This window comes from Microcaecilia unicolor, chromosome 2, assembly GCF_901765095.1.
Source record: "Microcaecilia unicolor chromosome 2, aMicUni1.1, whole genome shotgun sequence".
In the NCBI taxonomy this organism is placed as follows: domain Eukaryota; kingdom Metazoa; phylum Chordata; class Amphibia; order Gymnophiona; family Siphonopidae; genus Microcaecilia; species Microcaecilia unicolor.
Window position 1 is genome coordinate 248,268,285 of NC_044032.1, and position 14,035 is coordinate 248,282,319.

Here is a 14,035-nt window from a genome sequence, read left to right on the forward strand (position 1 = left end):
GCCCCCTGACTCCGTGCCACAAGGAACTGGTAATCCAATCCCAGTTTTACCCCATTAGCTTTATATTTATCCCACACATTTTTGAATTCTGTTACCATTTTCATCTCCACCACCTCCCACGGGAGGGCATTCCAAGTATCCACCACACTCTCCGTGAAAAAATACTTCCTGACATTTTTCTTGAGTCTGCCTCCTTTCAATCTCATTTCATGTCCTCTAGTTCTACCACCTTCCCATCTACGGAAAAGGTTCATTTGCGGATTAATACCTTTCAAATATTTGAACGTCTGTATCATATCACCCCTGTTTCTCCTTTCCTCCAGGGTATACATGTTCAGGTCAGCAAGTCTTTCCTCATACCTCTTGTAACGCAAATCACATACCATTTTTGTAGCTTTTCTTTGCACCGCTTCAATTCGTTTTACATCCTTAGCAAGATACGGCCTCCAAAACTGAACACAATACTCCAGGTGGGGCCTCACCAATGACTTATACAGGGGCATCAACATCTCCTTTCTTCTGCAGGTCACACCTCTCTCTATACAGCCCAGCAAACTTCTAGCTACGGCCACCACCCTGTCACACTGTTTCGTTGCCTTCAGATCCTCAGATGCTATCACCCCAAAATCCCTCTCCCCGTCTGTACATATCAGACTCTCACCGCCTAACACATACATCTCCCGTGGATTTCTACTCCCTAAGTGCATCACTTTGCATTTCTTCACATTGAATTTTTATTGCCAAATCTTAGACTACTCTTCTAGCTTCTGCAGATCCTTTTTCATGTTTTCCACTCCCCCCTGGGTGTGCACTCTGTTACAAATCTTAGTATAATCCGCAAAAAGGCAAACTTTACCTTCTAACCCTTCGGCAATGTCACTCACAAATATATTGAACAGAATCGGCCCCAGCACCAATCCCTGAGGCACTCCGGTACTCACCTTTCCCTCATCCGAGTGAATTCCATTAACACCACCCTCTGGCATCTGTCTGTCAACCAGTTTCTAATCCAGTTCACCACGTCGGGTCCTATCTTCAGCCTGTCAAGTTTTTTCAAGAGCCTCCTGTGGGGAACCGTGTCAAAAGCTTTGCTGAAATCTAAGTAGATTACATCTATAGCACGTCCATGATTCAATTCTCCCGTCACCCAATCAAAGAATTCAATGAGATTCGTTTGGCACGATTTACCTTTGGTAAAACCATGTTGTCTCGGATCTTGCAACTTATTGGCTTCCAGGAAATTCACTATCCTTTCCTTCAGCATCACTTCCATTACTTTTCCAATAACCGAAGTGAGGCTTACCGGCCTGTAGTTTCCAGCTTCTTCCCTATCACCACTTTTGTGAAGAGGGACCACATCCGCTCTTCTCCAATTCCACGGAACCTCTCCCGTCTCCAAGGATTTATTTAAAAAATCTTTAAGAGGACCCGCCATCCGGTCCCATGGCTTTGTCCACCTTTAGATTTTCAAGTTGTTCATACACACTCTCTTCCGTGAACGGTGCTATATCCGCTCCATTCTCATATGTACTTTTGCCAATCAATTGTGGTCCTTCTCCAGGATTTTCTTCTGTGAAAACAGAACAAAAGTATCTGTGTAGCAAATTTGCTTTTACTTCATCATTATCTACATAGCGGTTCGCAGCAACTTTCAGTCCGACAATTTCATTTTTAGTCTTCCTCCTTTCACTAATATACCTGAAGAAATTTTTGTCACCCCTCCTTACATTTCTAACCATTTGTTCTTTCGCTTGCGCTTTTGCCAGACGTATCTCTCTCTTGGCTTCTTTCAGTTTCCTCCGGTATTCCTCTCTGTGTTCCTCTTCTTCAGTTTTTCTATATTTCAGGAACGCCAACTCTGTAGCCTTTATTTTTTCAGCTACTTGTTTGGAGAACCATATCGGTTTCCTTTTTCTCTTGCTTTTATTTACTCTCCTTACATAAAGGTTTGTGGCCATATTTATAGCTTCTTTCAGCCTAGACCACTGTCCTTCCACTTCTGGTATGTCCTCCCAGCCCATCAGCTCCTTCCTCAGGTATTCCCCCATTTTACTAAAGTCAGCATGCTTGGAATCCAGGACTTTGAGTTTTGAGTGGCCGCCCTCCACTTCAGCTGTCATATCAAACCAAACTGTTTGATGGTCACTGCTGCCCAGGTGGACACCCACTCAAACATTTGACACAATATCCCCATTTGTGAGCACCAGATCTAGCGTTGCTCCCTCCCTCGTGGGTTCCGTCACCATTTGTCTGAGCAGAGCACTTTGAAAAGCATCCACGATATCTCTACTTCTTTCCGATTCTGCAGATGGAACCTTCCAATCTACATCCGGTAGATTGAAATCTCCCAGCAACAGTACCTCTCGTTTCTTTCCCAACTTTTGAATATCTGTGATCAGATCTTTATCTAGTTCCTCCGATTGTGTTGGAGGTCTATAGACAACACCCACGTAGACAGAGGTTCTATCATCTTTTCTCTAACCCAAAGTTTATAGGTTCAAGGCTAGCTTCTGCATAATAGCTCTTAACACTGAGGAAAAAAGTACTGAACTATAAAAAAAACGTATAAGCTTTTTCTTTTCCTCCCCTTTCAGGTTAGACTCAAATTTAGCTAAGTTCTTCTAGCAGCTTTTCATTTAGGTGACTTATGTCAATCTTCCAGTACTTTTTCTTTGGCTGGTTCATTCTGTCACAGAGTACCTAGCAGGGACTTTTTCCATCTTTCTTTCTTTCTTTCTTTCTCCTTCTATCTTCCCCTGTCTATCTTTCTTTCTCTTTTTTTCATTCTCTTTCTTTCTAGATCTTTCTTTCTTTCTCCTTCTTTCTTTTTCTTTCTTTCTTTCTTTCTTTCTTTCTTTCTTTCTTTCTTTCTCTGTCTTTTATTTCTTTCTTTCTTTCTTTTTTCTTACTTTTTCATTTTCTTTTTCTTTCTTTCTCTTTCTTTTTCTGTCTTTCGCCCACAATTTGACTTCTTTCGTTTCTTTCTTTCTTTCATTTCTTTGGTTTTCTTTCTTTCTTGTCTATCTTTTCTTTTTTTCTCGCTCTTTTTTCTTCTTTTCTGTCTCCTTTCGTTTATTTCTCCATCTTTTTCATTTCTTTTCTTTTTCTCCTTCTTTCTTTCTTTCTCTTTCTCTTTGTTTGCTTTTTCTTTACTTTTCTTTTCTCTTTCTTTCATTCGCTTTCTATTCTTTCGTTTCTTCGAGCTTATTCTATTCTCTTTCTCTTTCTTTCTATTTCGTTCTCTCTTTCTTTCTCCATATTTTGTTTTCTTTCTTCTTTCTCTTTCTTTTTGTCCATCTTTTTCTTTCGCCATCTTTCTCTTTCTTTTTTTATTTTTTATTTCTCTTTCTTTCTTTCTTTCTTTCTTTTACTTTATTTCTTTATTTCTTTCCTTCTTTTTCTTTTCTTTCTTTTTATTTTTTCTTTCTCCTTCTTTCTTCATCTTTCTCCATCTTTGTTTCTTTCTTTTTCTTTCTCCATCTCTTTCTCTTTCTTTTTCTCTTTCTTTCTTTTTGTTTCGTTCTTTCAACTTTATTCATTCCTTCACTTTTTTCTTTCTTTCTCCTTTCCTTCTTTCTCCATCTTTTTCTTTCATTTACCTTCTTTATTTAATTCTTTCTTTTTCTTTCTTTCTCTCTTTCTTTCTTTCGCTCATTCTCTCTTTTTCTCTTTCACTTTCTTTTTCCTTCTTTCTTTCTTTCTGCCTTTCTTTTTCTTTTCCTTTCTTTCTCTTTTTCTCTTTCTTTCATTTTCTTTCTTTCTTTTTCTTTCTCTTTCTTTCTTTCTTTCTTTCTCTTTCTTTCTTTCTTTCTTTCTTTTTTGTTTCTTCTTCTTTCTTACTTTTTTTTTTCTTTCTAACTTTAGGCAGTTTATAGAATAGCACTAAGTGCAGTTTTTCAGTGCTTTTTTTTTAGGCACCATTTATAGAATTTGGTAGTATGTGAACAGTGTCACTGAATAGCCTTGTAAACTGCCCCAATGTTATCTGGATAGTGCCAGAGCAATCCATGAGCAGAGCAAGGGCAGTCCCTAGATTTATCTGATTAGTGGCAATATTCAGTACTCTAACCAGATAACCATCTACTTAACCATTCCCATTTCCAAAGCTGCACTAGCAGCTGCCACGTGGCAATCCCAACACAGCCCATTCACTTTGAATGGAAGCACAGCCACTACCGCAGCTTAGTAAAGAAGGAGGAAAGTTAGGACAGTAAAAAAGCTGTCCACTTTATCTGATTAGCTATTTGGATAGTGGGTTGAACATTGCTGCTATCTGAATAGCAAAGGTGGTCAGTGCAGAATCCAGACATTCAGCATCAGCCACTATCCAGATATCAGCATTGCATATCTGGATTAATTCAGCTGCAGCAGCAGGTGTTTTAAAAACGCATAGACCACCCCAGCTGCTGAGAATATTGGAGCACAGACCTTCATTATGAAAGAGAAACACCGTTGTCTACATATTGCTTTTCTCACTCACATGCTTTCACTCAACTGTTGTGTTTTGCAATAGATTTTGTACCCAAACATATAAGGTAAGAGGATAGAGCAAAATTCCTCTTACAAACTGAAAAATGCTAGATCTTTCTTTAAGAGTTTGGAAACTTTTGCTCTAAATACTCACTTATCACCCCTACCACTGCAATTTCCCCACCCCTAACTGTCTGTTCGTCTGTCCAATTTAGATTGTAAGCTCTGTTGAGCAGGGACTGTCTTTTCATGTTAATTTGTACAGCGCTGCGTAAGTCTAGTAGCGCTATAGAAATGTTTAATAGTAGTAGTAGTAAATACAATGATTGAGTGGAGCTGTTTTTCCTAACACCTCAGTTTGGCTTTTTTTGATTTTGAATATAGTATACCTACATTTTCTGAAAGCATTTGACAAAGTCACTCATGAAAGATTCCTCAGAAAATTAAAGAGTCATGGGATAGGGGACAATGTTCTGTTGTGGATTGGGAATTGGCTGATGGATAGAAAAGAGAGAGTAGGTTTAAATAGCCAATTCTCTCAGTGGAGAAGGGTGAATAGTGGAGTGACTCAAGGATCTGTACTGGGACTGGTGCTATTTAACAAATGATCTGGAAATGGGAACAACGAATGAGGTGACTAAATTTGCAAATGACACAAAACTATTCAGAGTTCTTAAAACACATGCTGATTGTGAAAAATTTCAAGATGACCTTAGGAAGTTGGAAGAAAGGCATCCAAATGGCAGATGAAATCTAATGAGCACAAATGCAAAGTGATGCTCATTGGGAAGAATAATCCAAATCATAGTTACCTGATGCTAAGATCCACCTTAGGAATCAGCACCCAAGAAAAAGATCTAGGTGTCATCGTGGACAATATGCTGAAATCTTCTGCCCAGTGTGTGATGGCAGCCAAAAAAGCAAACAGAATGATAGGAAAGAGATAGAAAATAAGACAAAGAATATTATAATACCTCTGTATCACTCCATGGTGTAACCACACCTTGAGTATTGTGTACAATTCTGTCATAGTATCTTAAAAAAAGATGTAGCAGAATTAGAAAAGGTTTAAAAAAAGGTGACTAAAATGATTAAGGGGGTGGTTAAGACTCTTCAGCTTAGAAAAAAGACGACTGAGGGGAGATATGATAGAGGACTAGAAAATACGTAGTGCTGTAGAACAGGTAAACAAATCAATTTTTAACTCTTTCAAAAAGTACAAAGACTACAGGACACTCAAGGAAATCATATGGTGCTACTTTTAAAACTAACAAAGGAAATATTTTTCCACTCAATGAATAATTATGCTCTGGAATTTGTTGCCGGAGGGTGTAATATCAGCGATTAGTGTATCTGGGTTTAAAACAGATTTGGACAAGTTCCTGGAGGAAAGGTCCATAGTCTGCTACAGTGGCGTAGCTACAGTACGTGGGGCCTGAGGGGGCCGGGGCCTCCGCAGATTCACCCCCGGACCCCCCTCCCGGCGAACCCGCCCCCGCCGCCGCCTACCTTTACTTTTGCTGGCGGGGGATCCCACTCCCCGCCAGCCGACGTCTTCTCAGTCCTTCCTGCTCTTCAATTTGTTTGCTGACGTCCTGCACGTTGTACGTGCAGGACGTCAGCAAACAAATTGAAGAGCAGGAAGCGACTGAGAAGAAGACGTCGGCTGGCGGGGAGTGGGATCCCCCGCCAGCAAAGTAAAGGTAGGCTGCAGCGGCGGCGGGTTCGCGGCGGGAATGGGTGGTGGCAATGTCGGCCGGGGGGGGGGCGGCGCCGGGGGGAGGGCTGAAATGTGCCCCCTCCCCCGGGCTCTGGACCCCTCCCCCACGGAAGGCTGGCTACGCCCCTGGTCTGCTATTGAGACAGACATGGGGGAAGCCAGTGCTTGCCCTGGGATTGGTAGCATGGAATCTCACTATTTGGGATTGTGTCATGTACTTGTGACCTGAACTGGCCACTGCTGGAAGCAGGATACTGGGCTAGATGGACCATTGGCCTGACCCAGAATTTCTGTACTACTGTAATGTTTTTAAGGCAATCTCAAAGGGATTTTATTTATTTATTTATTTATTTATTTATTCTTTGTATACAACCTGAAACTAAAAAGGAACAACAAATGTTCCACTTCTGTGGGCAGTCTGAAAATTGCCTTCATGGGGGGGGGGGGGTGTAATTTTATAAAGCATTTTCCACATGCAAAGCTTGTTTAACATGTGGGAAATGGTTGTTATAAAATTGCATGGATGTATATGCACACACATATGCAGTGCATGAAGAGTATGTATACCCTTATGTTATCTTCTGCGTAGGCCTTTTATAGGGTGTAATTTGGGGGGGAGCCATGATCTTAAATCCACTAGCCCCCAAATTCTATAAATGGCACTAAAAATTGCATGCACAATGTTGGGCTCATGCCTAATTTGCATGTATAATTTAATTCAATAATGAGCCAATTAACGCTGATAATTGGGCCCTAGCAATTAGTTATCGGCACTAATTGTCATTAATTAAAATTTACACACGTAAATTCAAGCGGCCGCATCCACGTGTAAAATTTATATATGGATCCAAAAAGGGGGCACAGCCATGGGAGAGTCATGGGTGGATTGGGGGCATTTCTACAATGTATGCATGATGTTATAGAATAAAGGGGATCCACACCTAATTTCAGCACGGGGATTTATACCAGGGTTTCAATGCTGTAAATGGTTGCACCTAAAAGTAGTTGCAATTCCCGGGACTAAGTGCTATTCTATAAATGGCGCCTAACTTTGAGCACTGTTTATAGAATAGCTCTAAGTGTTATTTATTTCAGCGCCAATTTTTTAGGCACCATTTATTGAATTCAGTCCTATATACTCATAGAGTGCATGCACATGTATGCACCAGCCTTGGAGCAGGTATAAATTTGTTCTTCAGATTTCATGGCCAACTGGTTATTCTAGGAATATAGGGGCCGATATTCAGACTACAGGAGTTAAACTGGCTAACTCTCGTGGTCGGTGATAAGCCTGGATATTCAATGCTGGGTCATTTCTGGTGACTGGCATTGAATATCCAGGTTATTTTTGGTCGGTTTGAAGATAACCAGCTAAATCAACATTCAGGCTTAACCGGTTATCCTCAAACCGGCCAAAGATATTCCAGGGTTTGACGCGGCCAAATATGGTCGCTAAACCTGCTTTAAAAATTGGTGGATAGATGATTATCCAGCTCATTTTCGAAAGTGATCGCCGGCCATCTTCCGACACAAATTGGAACATGGCCGGCGATCTCCTGAAACCGGCCAAATCGGTATAATCGAAAGCCAATTTTGGCCGGCTTCTACTGCTTTCCGTTGCGGAGCTGGAGAAATTTCAAAGGGGTGTGTCGGTAGGGTAGTGAAGGCGGGACGGAGGCAGGACGGGGGCGTGCTCACGAGATGGCCGATAATGGGAAAAAAAGCCAGGCTTGATGAGCATGTCGCCAGCTTTACTTGGTCCCTTTTTTTTCACATCCAAACTTCAAAAAGGAGCCCCAAATGACCACCCAAAGGGAATCGGGGATGACCTCCCCTTACTCCCCCAGTGGTCACCAATCCCCTCCCACCCAAAAAAAAAATCCAAGTGCTTGTCAGGGATGTCCTAAATGAAAACTATTTTTGCTTGGCTTTTTCAGTAGTACCAGTGAGATTTAAACTGGCCACCTCTGGATTGCACAACTAGTACTCTAACCACTAAGCCACAGCTCCACTTACTTGGCTATCCCTCCCTTTTAATTATGCCCCTTCAGGTCTCTCTCAGCCAATCACAGGCAGGGGTCTCTCTAGCCAATCACAGCGCATTTAGCTGTCTGTGAGTGGCTGAGAGAGACCTGACGGGGCATAATCAAAAGGGAGGGGCAGCCAAGTAAGTGGAGCTGTGGCCAAGTGGTTAGAGTACTAGTTGTGTAATCCAGAGGTGGCCAGTTCAAATCTCACTGGTACTACTGAAAAAGCCAAGCAAAAATAGTTTTCATTTAGGACATCCCTGACGAGCATTTGGATTTTTTCCTACTTTTTTGAAGCCGGCCATCTGTAAACCCGGCGATCTCAACATTTGACCTAAATGTTGAGATTTAGCCGGCCCCAACCGTATTATCGAAAGAAAAGATGGCCGGCCATCTTTTTCGATAATACGGTTGGCACCGCCCCTTTGCGGAGCCGGCCCCGAAGATGACCGGCCATATAGATGGCCGGTGCCGTTCGATTATGCCCCTCTATATTGCACTATATAACTAGCTACCTGCTAGCCACTAACCGGGGATATTCAGTGGGAGGTAGCCGGATAGCCAGTTAAGCGTTATTTAACTGCTCATCAGCCGTTCTGACTGGTTAAATAGTGGTGAATATCTGGTGGACATTCTATAAAAGCATATATAGGAGGGCATTCTATAAATGGTGCCAAGACTTTGGCGCCGGAAAAAAATCGGCATAGAGCGCTATTCTATAAATGGTGCTCTAGGCTGAGCACCATTTACAGACTAGTGCTTAGAGCCCATTTCCGCACCAAAGGTTTTGCGCCAGTATTTACACCAAATGAAACCTGGTATATATACTGGTGCCCAACTACGGGCATTTTGGCATGGAAATGGGGCTATTCTATACCATGGCGCACAACTTTTAGGAGCACATCTGTCACTCCCCTGGCTATGCCTCCTTTTGAGTTGCGCGCTAGGGGATTTAAGCACACGGGGTTATAGAATATGTAGGGAGATACACATGTACATTTCAATAAACTGCAATAATTGATTGTTAACATCAATGAATTATAATTTATTGACTCCTCAGCTAATTAATTAGTGCATAGATCTTGAATTCCTGTGCCAATTTCTGCGCCAAAATCGCAGCACCATATATAAAGTCTAGGGGGAGAACATTTGTAATATAGGCTTACAAAAGTTGAATTTTTTTTAGAATTTTTATAGGTGGGCTTTATCCAATTATTCCCTTTATATGGCTGTAAACAGGGCCAGCACTAGGGGGCAAACAGGGCACCTTCCCTGGGCCCGACAGCTCCAGGGTCCTCCTGTGGGCTGGCATGTCTTCCCCTTCTCAACACCCTCATCCAACATCTCCCGCATCCTCCCGGTCTACCTTTAAAATGCATTGTTCTTTGCAGGGTGACATTGATGCAGCAGCGAGTCTGATATGCTGTCCGCAGCCTCTTCTGCGCTTTCCCTCTGCCATGGCCCACCTAGGTGGAAACAGAAAGTTATGTCAGAGGGAGTAGACCCTAGAGCAGTTGTTTTTAAAGTAGACCAGGGAGGGGGGTCAAAGAGAAGGGGAAATGCTGGACCAGAATGTGGGGAGGTAAATAGGGAGAAATGATGGGCCTAGAAATAGAGGAGAGGGAGAGAGAGATGGTGGACAATGGGATGGGGAGGGAAGTGAAAGTAAGAGATGGTGGAGGGGTGGTGGGGAGGGAGAGATACAGGATGGGAGGGCAATTGGGAGAGAAATAAAGAGATGATGGACCTGGGCATGGTGGGGAAGGAGGGAGGGAGGGCAGTTGGGAAGAGAAGGTAGACCTGGGGATGGTGGGGAGGAAGGGAGATATGCTGGATGGAAAAGCAGTTGGGAAGAGAAAGGGAGAGATGGTGGACTTGGGGGGTGAGGATCAAAGGAGGAGTGGGAACAGAATCAGGCTCTTCAAAAAACAGACTGAAAATGTCCAATATTTGTAGTTATTGAGAGAGGACTTTTTTTTTCTGTGTCAAACCAGTGGCGTCTATTAGCCATACTTTCTACTGCACATCAAAGGTCTTTTTCAAGACCAGAACGTTATTCACAAGTGACTCTATCCTGAATACTTTGTCCACTAGCTCTTTGAGACAAAGTACCAAGACTCCTGAAGAAGACGCTTCCAGTGCCGAAACAGGGTACCTTGTAGAGTCCTCTCTCAATAAACTTAACTACAAATATTGGACATCTTTGGTCTGTTTTTTGAAGAGCCTAGTTCTGTTCCCTCTCCTCCTCTGTTCCTGAGATCATCTGTGGGATTCTGTTGTTCTTTTCCACCTCGGTGGTTTTTGTTGCTCCTGGACTTGGGGGTGAGGACAGAATGAGAGATGCTGGATGGGAGGCAGTCTGAAAAAAAGAAAGAGAAGTTGCACCTGGGAATGGAAGAGAGGGAGGGAGGGAAGAGGGAGAAATGTTGGGTCTAGGGGTGGAAGGGAGGGAGAAATTCTGAACAATGGGATGGAGGAAGAAAAACGATGGAGGGTGTGAATGACATGAGGAAGGACCTAGCGAAGCTAGAAGAATGGACCAATATTTGGCAACTAAGGTTTAATCCCAAAAAATGCAGGGTCATGCACTCGGGTTGCAAAAATCCGAGGGAACAATACAGTATTGGGGGTGAAGTGCTTCAGTGTACGAAGGAAGAGCGGTACTTGGGGTGATTGTGTCTGACAACCTTAAAGCTTTCAAACAGGTAGAAAATGTGACTGCCAAAGCCAGAAGAATGCTTGGGTGCATAAAGAGAGGCATGACCAGCAGGAAAAAGGAGGTGATAGTGCCATTGTATAAGTCTCTGGTGAGGCCTCATTTGGAGTACTGCGTGCAGTTCTGGAGACCACACCTACGGAAAGATATAAACAGGTTGGAGTCGGTCCAGAGGGCAGCTACAAAATTAGTAAGCGATCTTGAATGCAAAAATTATAGGGACAGGCTTATGAATCTCAACATGTATACACTGGAAGAGAGAAGGGAGAGAGGAGACATGATAGAAACGTTTAAATATCTCAAGGGCATTTATGTACAGGAAGAAAGCCTTTTTCAAATGAAGGAGAGCTCTGGAATGAGGGGGCATATGACAAAGTTAAGAGGGAATAGGCTTAGGAGTAACCTAAGGAAGTACTATTTCACAGAAAGGGTGGTGGAGGTGTGGAATGGCCTCCCTGTGGAGGTGGTGGAGTCTAGGACTGTTCCAGAATTTAAAAAGGCATGGGATAAGCATGTGGGATTGCTTAGGAACAGGAAGAATTAGGGGTTACAGAGGATGGGCAGACTGGATGGGTTATGCGGCCTTTATCTGCCGTCATGTTTCTATGTTTCTATGCATCAAGTGGGAGAGAGAAAGAAGGACAGAAAAAAGAGGGAGTAATATTGGACCATGAGAGTGGGCAATGAGACAAGGAGAGATGAACCCATGGGGGGTGGAGTAGAGAAGAGAGATGGGACAGAAAGATTCTATGGAGTGGGATGGACTACAAGAGTGATGTAAAGAGAGGTGACAAAACCTTTTTCAGATATATTGAAGAAAGAAGAAAACATAGGAATGGAATTACGAAACTGAAAGATAATGAAAATGGCTATGTTGAGAGTGATGAAGATAAAGCGAAACAATTATTTCTCTTCGGTGTTCACGGAGGAAAATCCTGGAGAAGGACCACGGTTGGCTGCCGAGGGAATATCTGGGAATGGAGTGGATACTGCGCCGTTTATGGAAGAAAGAGTTTATAAACAGCTTGAGAATCTGAAGATGGACAAAGCTATGGGACCGGATGGGATACATCCCAGGATACTGAGGGAGCTCAGGGAGGTCCTGGCGGAACCTCTTAAAGATTTATTTAAGACGTCAGTCAGGACTCACAGTACAGATCAGCGAACGAGCTGGAGGCTGGCGCTGAAGAAGACTAAGGCTGGCGGGGGTTGGGGACCCCCGCCAGCAAAGGTACCTGGCAGTGGCGGGAGAGGGTCGGTGATGGTGGCGGCAGGGGGGGGTCAAAAGTAGAGGGGGCCAGGGCTAAATCTGTGGGGCCGTGGCCCCACCTAGCTACGCCCCTGGTGGGGAGATTGTAGGAGGGGACAGGGAGGAGAGGGGATTGGGAGCCCCATTTAGTTTCTGCCCTGGGCTCCAGCATGTCTAATACCAGCCCTGACTATAAACTGTTGTAAATTGCCTTAAGCATTATTGTAAAAGGCACAGAATACAATAAATAAACTGGTAATAAAATGCACAATGTCTGTGTAGAGATCTTGAAGCCCCTGGAGAAGAAAGACTAACAGCTGCAGTCCTCTGGGTTCTTCTGTCTGTAAACTGTAGTGTCTCATGTTTTCTTATAAAGTCACCTTCTCAGAGTCTGAGGGAATCCTCTGGTTATAGCTGCTGTATGGGTTTAGGCAGTTTCACTGGACTCTGAAAAGTCTCTTTGTTCACGCATGGGCAGGAACTGTGTGATAATGAATTGGACAGCTCAGCAAGAAGATTTTGGTAAGTGATCTCATTTTTCTGCATAAAGAAGGCAGTGTTTTCCATAGAAGAAGCTGCTCAAGGACGAGGAATCAATTTGCTGGAAGGCAAGTCGAGAGGATATATGTGACCATCTCTGGAAAAAGGTGACTAAAGTCTCAGATCCAAAATGTCAAGAATGGCCACTTTTTCATGTCATGGGTCCATAAGCAGTCTGAAAAGTTACATGTTTCAATTTCTGTTAACTTTTTTATTTTTTTCACATAAAAGGATGAGGTTTGGATTGTTATATTACAAATTGCTTGCTCTAACAGAATTCAATAAAACCTCATTTTTTCTTTCTGGAGGCTTTAGTCACCTTTTCCCAGTGATGGTCACATTACTGAGATGGTGGTGAATGCCAGCAAAGGAATTGGGAACTAAACCAGTGACAGAATTCAAACATGCTAGGTAGAGATACAGAGTACACAAAATGAAGGAAAATGACACAGTAGACAGAGGCAGCTGGACAGACGGGCTCCTTTTCACCACTGAGAAAACATTTGTATATGCACACAAGCACTGTTTGACATCCATCTCATGCATATTCAGCTGCTTTGAATAAAGTAGTGTAATGCTAGTCTATAGAATGCACAGAAATAATGGTAAACAAATAAAAACAACAAAAAAATAAGGTACATAAGTACATAAGTAATGCCACACTGGGAAAGACCAAGGGTCCATCGAGCCCAGCATCCTGTCCACGACAGCGGCCAATCCAGGCCAAGGGCACCTGGCAAGCTTCCCAAACGTACAAACATTCTATACATGTTATTCCTGGAATTGTGGATTTTTCCCAAGTCCATTTAGTAGTGGTTTATGGACTTGTCCTTTAGGAAACCGTCTAACCCCTTTTTAAACTCTGCTAAGCTAAGCGCCTTCACCTTTTTAAAGTGCACCAAGATCTAATGTGGGCTTAGTGTGCCAAAAAAGGCTTACTGCAGGAAGCAATAAAAAGTCCTGCGGTAATTTCCCTGTTTACGGTGTGGTAATCACGTCACATGGGCAGAGAGTGGACTTGGAAGCTCTATCCAGCTAGTGTGTTCACACTACCACACATTAACCTCCTAAGCTATAAAAGTCACCAAAAATTGTGTTTGTAAATTTGGACATGTGCCCAATTTGTGTGTGTAATTTAATTGAATAATGAGACAATTAGCACCAATAATCTGATTTCCTAGTAGAGAGTTGCACAGGAACAGGAATCCAACCCATCCACGCCAGAATCTAACCCATCCCCACCCATGCCCATGGGGAATCTAACCTGTCCCCACCCATCCCTGTCACAAGTAATCTCCTCCTTCCCAGCCCCC